The sequence below is a fragment of the Colias philodice genome, chromosome 30 (assembly GCF_061535455.1).
Source record: "Colias philodice isolate Cphi_HAF_F1 chromosome 30, ilColPhil1 Martin Lab GWU primary, whole genome shotgun sequence".
Lineage (NCBI taxonomy): Eukaryota > Metazoa > Arthropoda > Insecta > Lepidoptera > Pieridae > Colias > Colias philodice.
The window spans coordinates 5166148-5178816 of NC_143115.1; the positions used below are offsets into that span (position 1 = coordinate 5166148).

The 12669-nt window shown below is 32.5% G+C and overlaps 1 protein-coding gene across 1 annotated transcript in view; it reads right to left on the bottom strand.

The window, feature by feature from the left end:
* Positions 1–2094, bottom strand: part of LOC149475537 (uncharacterized) — a 134716-nt gene extending 132622 nt beyond the window's left edge. The window contains exon 1 of the mRNA XM_089713392.1: positions 1597–2094. The gene's annotated coding sequence lies outside the window, so the exon portion shown is untranslated. The remainder of the gene's footprint in view (positions 1–1596) is intronic.
* Positions 2095–12669: the final 10575 nt, after the last annotated feature.

Genomic DNA, 12669 nt, shown 5'->3' on the forward strand with positions numbered 1-12669 from the left:
TATTCTAGGACACAGTTTAGCATTAATTAACGGAATTAGGTAACCAGTGACGCTTATGTGATAGACGACTTCCACAGGCCATATAAGTCAACTAGCTGTGCCACACGGTTTTACACGCATTGTGTTGCTCCTGTTGGTCTTAGCATGAACATAATATATACCCTATATCCTTCCTCGATAAATGGGCTATCTAACACCGAGGGAATTTTTCAAAACAGACAATTAGTTTTTGAGATTAGTCAACACTTCAGCTTTATAATATAAGGATAGATATAAATATGGTACTAAGTTACTATCTAATATTTCTTTACATATAAAACAAATTCCTTCATTGTGTCTGTCTGACTGCAATAAACTCGAGAACAGCTGCACTGATTTTCATTATATTTTTGTTAATAAATATAGAATAGTTCTCGAGGAAGGTATTATTTGTTAAGTTTTAGTTAGAAAGCTATTATAAAAAAGAATAATTATATTTCCTGTGTTTATTCGCATAAACTCACTACTAAGCAGATTTGGTTAATTCTTTCAATAGAAAGCTATGTTATTTTTAAGTATTTTTACTCAGTCCATTTTATAAAAATAAACTCTTATAGATATAAAATTGCAGATGAAAAAGATGAACTATTACTTGCTTTTGTGCATGGATAAAACCGAAGGCACATCTATTATCTAATCAAACTGAAAATCACTTTTGTATAGAACAACAGACCTACCTTGATTTATTTATTATTTTAGGTTTTAACTGATATAATTGCGAAACTTAATTTGTTTAGAAAATAATAATTCAATGAGGCTACAGAATAACATAGATTAGCACAGTAGCATACATAACTACAACTACAAGAGATAAATAAAATGCAGAACAGTGCAAGAATAGCTAGTTTAATTTTAAAAGCATCCCTTTGTATGACCTTTTTGCATTCCCCTAACAATATACTCTTGAATCCTGAAAACTCAGCCAGCAGGGTTGAGTAGTTCCTCGCTTGTTAATTATGAATTTGTATGTCAGTAATGCATGTTGTATCTTTCAGTTACTGTATGTGTACAATTGTTTGTTGTATAATCTATATTTTCAACATTTTTCACAGTTTTTGCTAACATTTGGCGCAATAAAATCAATTTAGTATTTTAGTAAGGTAAATAAATTTACCATAGACTACAAACTACGAACTGAAATTAAAAAAAAATACGATCACGTAATGTTTGTTTTCATTCACGAGTGAAAATGTCAGATCGATACTACCTATTAACGACATAAAATAACAGTCATAACAACAATACATTTGGCCGTTTAAAATGTCACAGAACAATGGTTATAGATTCCTGATAGTGATAAAAATCATCACGCGATCATAAAACATTATCTATCCTGAGCAATTTGAATATATTATGCGGGTCACAGACTATTTTATTATTCATTATCTGTCGCATGAAACCTTTTCCAGTGTCATTATGGTACGCTTATCACTGAAAAAATTACAATTCCAATTTCGAACATCGAACCTTTTATTTTTAAATGCACACTGGTTAGTCATAGATGAATATTAAACACGAAAATAATGTTACAGATTAAAAATATGTTTGTTTACTAACCTTAGTGTTTCAGGATTGAAATCACAACAATATTTTATCACTCATATCATTATATCACTGATCGCACTATCAGAAACACAACATCGAACCAAACCGGCTTGTATCGAACCGATATTAAACCATGGGGAAAATATGCATTTTTTATTACCCCTATCGATTTTACCGCCACGATTGTACTGAACCGAAAATATTTAACTGTAGTCTAAACAGGTTCTATACAACAATATCACTTGGAGCACCTTAGTAATTTCATTAATAACACCTAATATCGATTCCCACAAAACGACAATTCAAACACTGCCCGATAAATTCATTATTTCTTGTTCACCTTACATAACACGCTGCGATTCGTGATCGATTGTGATACATAAATTATTATTTATAAATTCAAAGTTTACTATGCTATGTTTTGAGGATTTTCCGTGTCATTTTTCTTTATACAAAGGTTCTAAATACGAATTACGTGCACGCACAACCATCACGGTGAACGCTCGCGATGACACTAGTCACTAAACTCTGTATAGATGTCGCATTACTTTCGGCCATTATAGAAAATGGCGACCGATGTGAGATGTCAAGTATCATCAGGCGAAATTTCGCCTTAGTGCATACGAAATTGGATTTATATTGCCATATATAAGATTAGCCCCGAAACTATTCGATCGTATTATGCGACTAATTCAAATTGCCGCGTAATTCGGGTCTGTTATTCGGGAATATGTGTCTATTTGTCTATTCGCATTAGAAAAAGTATCTTTCTCTTCCACTTGGATGCGTTTTCGAACAAATAAATTTTATTACGCTTGCGCGACTCATCTCGTTGTTATTGCAACATTCGACTTAATTTGAATAAAAATAAGGCATAGAAATAATATTTTTTGTAACAAAGATAATGTAGAGTAACTATAATACAGTAATTATGAGTGGGTACCGCATCCAGAGACAATGGGATAATTTTTTTATGAAGGTAGTCGAATTAAATAGTCGAATGAAATCTTTGTTTTATTTTTTTTTGTACGATTTACGGCTGCATTTTAACCGACTTATAGAAGTATAGATGTGTTACATTATTAATTATACTGGAGTACCGGAGAATGGAATGGTATATTAGTCCGTTTTCTTATGGGAAAAGGTATACATTTTTGAGTAAAGCAATGCCATTTGGTACGAATGTTGTACTCGTCCACCTAAGCCCAAAACGCCTGGTAGCCAGTGTCTACTCCCCGGCAGAAGGGAGGGAGGGGGGGTTATAGAACAGAGCGCCCGGCGCTCGGAAAAAAATTCTGGCGGATTCATTTGGCCCTTTGAGTCGAGTTTGGTGTCGTTATCAGGTAACTAGATGATGCCCGATTCATTCCCCATACCAGTTTTTTAGGGTTCCGTAGCAAAATATGTCACAATCTTTAAAATAATAAACTTTTGGCAGTGGCAAAATCCAAACAAACCAGTATATTTTTATATTTTTGTATCAAACTTGGTTTATAAAAAAATACTGTCTGAAAGGCCATTTCATGCAGATTATAAAAACATTAACATGTAACATATATCTTACCATTGTTAATGTGAAATAAATTATAGAAAGTACAGGAACGTTCGTCAGCGCAGCGTAGGGGACGGCTAATAGACCCGAAAAATAAGCAATAACATAAAACAAAAACCAGTCAAGTGCGAGTCTGACTCGCCCATCGAGTGTTTCGTACTTATATTTTGTCCTATACCATGTTATCTTGTCTGGTATTACCTGGTTAACTGATACACACAAACTTTCGTCTTGTAATATTAGTGTGATTTTTAAACATCTTTAAATTATAAATGAAGTCAGGTAACATTGTTAAAAATATAGAACGTTTTTGTATTAATAATAATGACAACCACCTCCACAATTACATAATTCGGTACAATTGAGCTGGCGTATAAAACACTTCAATCTGGAATTGCAAGATTTCAGGCACCGACATCTTATCAATTCAAAGCTTCTCTTTTCTTTTTATTTCAGATGGGCAAGGAATATTTTGATTTTTTTAGGTCTCTAAATATATTATACAGCCTGTAAAACTGCCCTTAAGGTGTGTTGTTTAAGGGCAGATTCTGTACTAGCCATATCTGTCGACTGTTCTTAACATTATTTTGGCTACTACTACTATATCGTGTGTTCCAAAGCTAGAAGCCTAAAAGAACTATAGGTACACCTGCATTTGAGGTATGGAAGGCATATCCGAATGTCACACAAGGATTTGAAGTACTTTACAGTGGCAAATATGCCGACAGTGATTGAAAAGTTTGTGATAACAATGCATGATAGGTAAGGACGGTCACGATATTTTAAGGATACTCTTATCCAGAACTTATATTTTTTTTATAATTATTATAAGTACATGTTTGTTTTTTCACATTGTACCCCGCTGTGACAGTAAATGAGGGTCGCAAACAAATTTTTAACAAAAACGGACAGGCAAATCGAAAATTTGCCTCCCACAGAAGCTGCCCTTAAACAACACACCTTAAGGGCAGTTTTACAGGCTGTATAATATATTTAGAGACCTAAAAAAATCAAAATATTCCTTGCCCATCTGAAATAAAAAGAAAAGAGAAGCTTTGAATTGATAAGATGTCGGTGCGTGAAATCTTGCAATTCCAGATTGAAGTGTTTTATACGCCAGCTCAATTGTACCGAATTATGTAATTGTGGAGGTGGTTGTCATTATTATTAATACAAAAACGTTCTATATTTTTAACAATGTTACCTGACTTCATTTATAATTTAAAGATGTTTAAAAATCACACTAATATTACAAGACGAAAGTTTGTGTGTATCAGTTAACCAGGTAATACCAGACAAGATAACATGGTATAGGACAAAATATAAGTACGAAACACTCGATGGGCGAGTCAGACTCGCACTTGACTGGTTTTTGTTTTATGTTATTGCTTATTTTTCGGGTCTATTAGCCGTCCCCTACGCTGCGCTGACGAACGTTCCTGTACTTTCTATAATTTATTTCACATTAACAATGGTAAGATATATGTTACATGTTAATGTTTTTATAATCTGCATGAAATGGCCTTTCAGACAGTATTTTTTTATAAACCAAGTTTGATACAAAAATATAAAAATATACTGGTTTGTTTGGATTTTGCCACTGCCAAAAGTTTATTATTTTAAAGATTGTGACATATTTTGCTACGGAACCCTAAAAAACTGGTATGGGGAATGAATCGGGCATCATCTAGTTACCTGATAACGACACCAAACTCGACTCAAAGGGCCAAATGAATCCGCCAGAATTTTTTTTCCGAGCGCCGGGCGCTCTGTTCTATAACCCCCCCTCCCTCCCTTCTGCCGGGGAGTAGACACTGGCTACCAGGCGTTTTGGGCTTAGGTGGACGAGTACAACATTCAAACCAAATTTCATTGCTTTACTCAAAAATGTATACCTTTCCATACAAGCATGCCCATAAGAAAACGGACTATATTGGTTATTTATTTATTAACTATTATTATTTGAAAATCATAAATGTCAAGAAAAGTTTAATTTTAAAATTTGTTGTACATTTCATTTCATTGCTTTACTTTAGAAAATAACGTAAATACGGATGTAAGTAAATAAAGCATGTAAAATGTCATACTTTTGAGTCCAGCAATTTAGAATGTGCATTGATAAAATAGGTAGGTATTGCATGAATGTGTGTTACTCAATCACGCAAGAACTACTAAACGAATCTGAAACGGAGATAGATTGAGATTCTGCTCCATACATACCTAGGTGTGACCTAGGTATGTAAGGATACATGTGTACACACCTTAATTTGTGTTTTAAATAATAAATAATATTTTATAATCTATACCAATAATAAAATTGGAGTGTCTGTTTTATTATCAAAATAACCGCTTTTAATTAAATATATGTACCAAAACAGTAATTTTGTCTGTCTGTCTGTTTGTTCCGGCTAATCTCTAGAATGGCTGAACCGATTTTGACGGGACTTTCACTGACAGATAGGTAGTTGATGTTATAAGGAGTAACTTGGGCTTAATTTTTATTCTGATATTCCCACAGGAACAAAAGGAAAAACTTAATTACGCGGGTGAAGCCGTGGGACGCAGCTAGTTTAATATAAAAAAAAAACTGTCAAAATACTTTGTACAGAACCCCGTTGTGCATGTATCAACTTACACTTAACCAGATGCAATTCAACTTACTCTAAGTTAAGATTAAGTTACATAATAAGCTTATTATGCGTATATAGGTTAGAACACTTGTCGCGCCAATTATACATATATGTGTCAAGGTTTTACTTGCCTCGGTACTGGTTTAATTAATTTTAGAGTTCCATTTTGGGGCCCCAGCGCACTATAATAGAGGCCCCATGTGAAAATTTTGCTTTGTGACGTCCATACAAACGAAAGATCTTTAAATTGTGTTCAATATGATGATTATATATAATAAAAATTAATTCCGAAATATCTCTGTCCTTTTCATTTTCATTCGTTTTAAAACATTAATTCATTCATTCCTTCATTTCCAGATTTAAAATATCCTATAAACTAGGCTTCGGAGTGGCAGCAACAAAAAAAATGTGTGTGTGTACTAGTGTACTCACGTAAGAAGTGAAACTTCCTTATGACCTTATTTTTCAAAAAATAATTTACTATATTATGTAACTTTACAGAAATACGTCGAATCACGCATGGTAGGGATAAGAAAAAGATGGCGCGTAACTGAAAAATGTCACGCGTAACGAAAAAATGTAACACTAAATTTTTTTCCAACCCCGATAAAGAAGTTTCACTTCAAAAACGCAAAATATTGACAATAGGTCATTATTTCAGAAGCTTAAGAATATTACTCTAGCAGAGATCCTGATAATAGTTGGGCTTAGCTGTAGCAACAACGATAGGAAGAAAAAATTGTGAAAACATGCCCTGACGTTATAGGGCCATATACGAGAGGCCTCGCTGTAAGAGGGTCATATAGCAGACACGATAAGAACAACAAACAACCAGCAAATATGGTGAAATAGAGCCCTATAACAGAGGCCCCGTGGTAATAAGGCCCTATAACAGAGGCCCCATCAATATGTCACCTAGGTGACTATTGACCCGTAATAGGTACACCCTTGACATTTTCACGAACTGTGTATGATTATACGAGTTAAAACAATCTCTATTAGTTTTATTAATGAGCGAGTATGCTTGTGTATAGTTTCAAAAAGGTTACTGAAAATATTTTTATTATAGTAGAACTAGCTGTGCCCTGTGATTTTACCTGCAGTGCTCCGCTCCTGTTGGTCTAAGCGTGATGATAATATGCCTATAGCCTTCCTCGTTAAATGGAGCTATCTAACACCGAAATAATTTTTCAAATCGGACCAGTAGTTCCTGAGATTAGCGCGTTCAAACAAACAAATTAAAAAACAAACTGTTCAGCTTTATAATATTAGTATAGATAGATAGCTTAGACTGAAAATGAACAGTGGATATATACTTATGATAAAATCTTTTTTGAAATCGGTCTAGTTCCTGAGATTAGTGCGTTCAAATAAACAAATAAACAGACTCTTTATGTATCTATTATTAGTATAGAAGTAGATTATATGTATATTATTTACCCGGGCGGAGTCGGGGCAAGCAACTTGTTAGAGACAAATAATCTTTTTAATTCTAAGACATAACTAAAAACGATAAAACAGATATAATTAACATATATTAATGAATAAATCGCGTATAAAATCCGTTAATATCTTTAATTTCTAAATGTGTAATACTCGCGTAAAATCAAACACTGGAAAATACAAGATACACAGATTTTTCATGTTTTTCAGTTGTTGTAGTCAGTAGTTGTAATATCACAATGTGCCAACGATATCATCCTGATATACAAATCACAATCCAAATATAAAATTTTCTCATTTTTTTCAGTTAGTCATAGCCTCCTATAGCCTATAGTAACCATTCATCCAAAAAATTAGGTTCATACATTTTAAATAAACAATTTATCCAAACCAAATTGTGATCAGCGATATGGAAAATTTATTGAAAGTTTCACTTTAAACGTAAAAGAAGAAATGGGGAAAAAATAACAAAGACAGCGCCGCCTGAGGCAACGAGGCAAAGAATCCTAATTTTTGAACTGAGAAAACGATCAAATTATTTTAACTGACAGCTCTTTGAGCGGGAAATTAGTTGTTACATTTTAGAATTCCTTTTATAGAATGATACAATATTTGGTTAATTTGAGTAAAATCAAACGGGGGCTTGAATATTTTATGATTTGGAACATTTTTTGTTTGAGATAAAAATATATAGCTATGTTTTATATGCGTCATGCGAATCATAAATGTTAATAAACTTTTCTTTTAAAACTGTAAAAAAATTGTGCACCTACTTATCTACTATTAAATTTTTATTATAGGTTTAAATTAAATATCCTATACTACCATATCCTACTTGCTACTTATCCTACTAATCCTATAAATGCGAAAGTTTGTGAGCATGGATGTGTATGTTTGTTACTCTTTCACGCAAATACTACTGAAGTCTGAACCGATTTCAATGTAATTTAGCACACATATAGAGGGTTGAACTTGGATTAACACATAGGATCATATAGGATAGGTTTTATCCCAGAAATCCCACGGGAACGGGAACCATGTGGGTTATTCTTAGAAAACGCGGGCGAAGCCGCGGGAGGAAAGCTAATATAATAGCTAATATTAAAACTAAAATTATTTTCCTACCTTGTTACCTGTGTTACTATTTTTGAAACGACGTGTAGGCAACACGTATAAAGCATAAAAATAAATTTGTTTATTTTATTACAACCAAATTCAACCCAAAATATGCATTTAAATATGTATTACAATTTAGTATTTAGTATTTACCTATCTATACAAAATTTCCTACAAAAAGGATTGCATAAAAAATTTACAAGCAAGAAAAAAAAAAGAAGTAACAATTGCGTGGTAGTTAAGTAATTATGTTTTAATTTTTTGAGTCATTAATATATACAGACAATAATTAATTAGTATAAAATTATTATATTTTTTAGTTGCATACGATGAAATTATGTCGCTGCACTGAGGCTGTATGAATAAAAATAAAGATTTCTATCTAAAAACTCGAGAAATTTAAAATCTTATTTGTTCTTTGCAAAACATCAGAAAATATGAATACTAAAATTTTCAATAATATAGACCGTATTGTTGGTTGATTACAATCTGGCGGGATTTATTTAATTCAACTGGGTGAGGTTTATATAATATAAACACCGCGTGATTTCACCGTTTATTTTACAGTGACAATCAAAGTATATAAAATTTAGCAATTGTCAATAACGATTTATTATTTTTACATTATTAATTATTTCTGATACCTCTAAGCTGATAACTCGTCAAGTTTTTAATTTCATGATAAAGAAATTTGTAATCTAAAATTTCTTTTATATCACTGACATCTAGTGGTGAGTAGAAGAATCAAAATTAATAATATTTACAGCAACTTTCTAATAGATGGCGCTGTATAAAATTGTAGGATTCATCGAATAAAATGTAAGAGAAATGTAATACAGATGAAAAATATCCAAAGCATTTAGAAAAAGTTAACTGATAGTTTTTTTATGGATGTTTAAATATTACTGAAGTTAAAAACTTATATTATTACTTTAATATGCAACCTACTAGCGCCATCTATATTAACATTCGATTAATTTTAATTTATATCTGTGACATCTAGCGGTGAGTTGACATAACTAATTGCACACAAGTTACAACCAGATTCTAATAGATGGCGCTGTATTCAATTTCATCATTACTGAATAATTTACGGAATAAATATTACAATATGGATAGCAAAAATCAGTAGCATTAAAAAAAAGGGGATTTTCATTTTTTATTATAATATAAATATTGCTGTAGCTGAAAAGCTTTTATTATAAATTTATATATAATTAAAACTACTAGCGCCATCTACATTCACGTTCTATATAATTTATTATATATCAACGACAGCTAGTGTTGACTAGAAGTATCAAAATGAAATAAGTACAGCCTAGTTTTAATAGATAGCGCTGGCATTAATTATGTGAAAAGTAAATTATTTTCGTTTCGCTTTTTGGTTGCACCACATTATGGAACATTGTCAAATTTAACAATAAGGCCGGGACTCCACCAAAGCAGAGATGTGTGCGGTGTGCTGTGTGCTGTGCGAGAAGAGATGTTTTTCAGCTCGCGGGACTCCACCAAAGCGGAGATGTGTGCGGTGTGCTGTGTGCTGTGCGAGAAGAGATGTTTTTCAGCTCGGGTGCGGGGCGTTGAGTGCTCAGTACGCATTCTGACACGAAAGGTGCACAGCTCACATCGCACAGCTCACATCTCCGCTTCCATCGCGACATACAAATATTACACATCTCCGCACAGCGATCTCCACTGAAGCTGAGCGGAGAGGAGACGTGTCAATAACTCAATTCTATTGGTTGTTTAAAAAACATCTCCTCTCCGCTCGTCTCGTCTCCGCTTTGGTGGAGTCCCGGCCTAACAATACCGGTAACCACAACTTTTAAAATACATACAAATGTAATCTCGTTTTGTTTTGGTGCCTCTGACATTACTGTTAAAGGGAAAAGTGATGGCAAATTTAATTTTTGTTTAAATTAACAGTTAAGTTTTAATGTTATTATTTTAAGTTACACCGTATTACACATTATATTTTAAAATTAAAATAAATGAATAAAAATGCGAGTCAATAATGTAGTTTTAATATTCGCCGCTAGATGGCGGTGCTTGGAAGTTAGTAGTAGTCTGTGTTAGTAGTATTTGTATACGTAGTATATTATTATTAGTCTGTGGTAGTATTTATTAGTTCTGATACTTATATTATATTTTATTTTATGTATGTTATTGATAGCTTATTTAAAAAAAAGCAGTTATTAATAAATTGAAATAATGTAAAAACATTCTAAGATGGTATTTACAAGCTACTTCCATTACTACTAAGTTTTTTCTTTCTACCTATTAATTATTGTATTGACACGATGAAATGTGATGAAATGAAACACCATAAAATATGATTTCAATGTAATTTATTTTCAAACAAAGTATCACTTTGCTGCTATATTTCTAATAAAAATTGTATACCTATTTATTATTTCTACAACAAAAAATGTCCCAAAAATATTCTATTGTCTGGTATCACAAAGGGAGACACATAGTTATGGCGGGATTGCGTTTTAAGACGCAGTTTACGCGCCAAAATTAGACATAAATAAATACGACCCTTGTTTATTATTGTAATGTTATTGTAGAAATGGAAAGGGAGTATGATATATTTTGTATACTTATTGCACAAAATTCAGCATGAGTGGTTTCATTAGATTCGGCTTAATTTTGAATTTTGATATTGGGTACGTAATTAATCATCATCAATACATATAATAAAATTCTAGAAAAGTGGTGTCTGTACAATGAAAATATGTAAAAAAAAATTAGCAGGGGTTATTACTAAATCGATCCCAAACCCAAAACTTTTGTTAAAAAAATTTTTGTCTGTTTGTCTGTTTGTCTGTATGTTTGAACACGCTAATCTCAGAAACGGCTTATCCGATTTAGATGCGGTTTTCACTAATATATTGTGGTAAGCCTCATTTAACATTTAGTGTTTATTTCATGTCAATCGGTTCATAAATAAAAAAGTTATGACCATTTAAGTAATCACAGCGAACATTTGCTAAGGCATTCTATACATGAATTACTTTATTACGTAAATTATATTACGCTAAAGTTATTCCTTGACATGTCCAGATGATCATATCGAAAGTCCCCAAGCGTGGGGGGGGGTGGTTATGCTGAGGGGGTAGTAGGGGGGTCAAAGGACCTTTATTTAGATTTTTGCTCATAAGTCTAAAACCTGTACAAATAGCATTATGGTTACTTCTAGGTAAATTTTCTATATAAAAGGTCTTTGAAATTATGTCGTAGGTTTTAACCCCCGACGCAAAAAGAGGGGTGTTATGACCGCTATGTGTGTATTGCGTGTCTGTCTGTGCCACCGTAGCTCGCTAACGGGTAATACGAATTAGATGCGTTTTTTTGTTACATTAGTTGTTTATTATATTATATTATAGGGGTAAGTGGGAATGAAAAAAACGAATGTTAGTTGTTAATGTAGGTTGTTAATGTAGGTTATACCCAAGTGATATATCAAATGAAAATAGACGACATGTCAGAAACAATTAGTCAAATTTTATCAAAATCGGTTCATCCATTTATTTGATATAGGGGTAAAAGTGGGAATAAATAAATGAATCTTATCAAATATACTCAAGTGACGTATCTAATGAAAGATATGACGTGTAAAGTACAATAAGACATATTTTATCAAAATTGGTTCATCCATTTATTGGATAAAAGTGGCAATAAAAGTTGTCAAATATACCTAAGTGGCATATCAAATGAAAGGGCATGACCTGACGTGAGAAGTATAATGAGGCATAGGTATTTAATCAAAATCGTTTCATCCATTTATTATATTATAGAGGGGTAAAAGTGGGAATGAAAAAAACGAATGTTGTCTGTTATACCCAAGTGATATATCAAATGAAAAAAGACGACCTGTCAGAAACAACAAGTCAAATTATATCAAAATTGGTTCATCAATTTATTTGATATAGGGGTTAAAGTGGGAATAAATAAATAAATTTTATCAAATATACTCAAGTGACGTATTTAATGAAAGACATGACGTGTAAAGTACAATAAGACATAATATTTTATCAAAATTGGTTCATCCATTTATTGGATATAGGTATAAAAGTGGGAATAAAAGTTGTCGAATATACCCAAGTGGCATATCAAATGAAAGGGCATGACCTGACGTGAGAAGTATAATGAGGCATATTTAATCAAAATCGGTTCATCCAATAAATATATGTAGGGCAAAAGTGGGAATGAGAAAAACGAATGCTGTCTGTTATACCCAAGTGATATATCAACTGAAAAAAGACAACCTGTCAGAAACAATTAAGTAGTCCAATGTTATCAAAATCGGTTCATCCATTTATTTGATATAGGGGTAAAAGT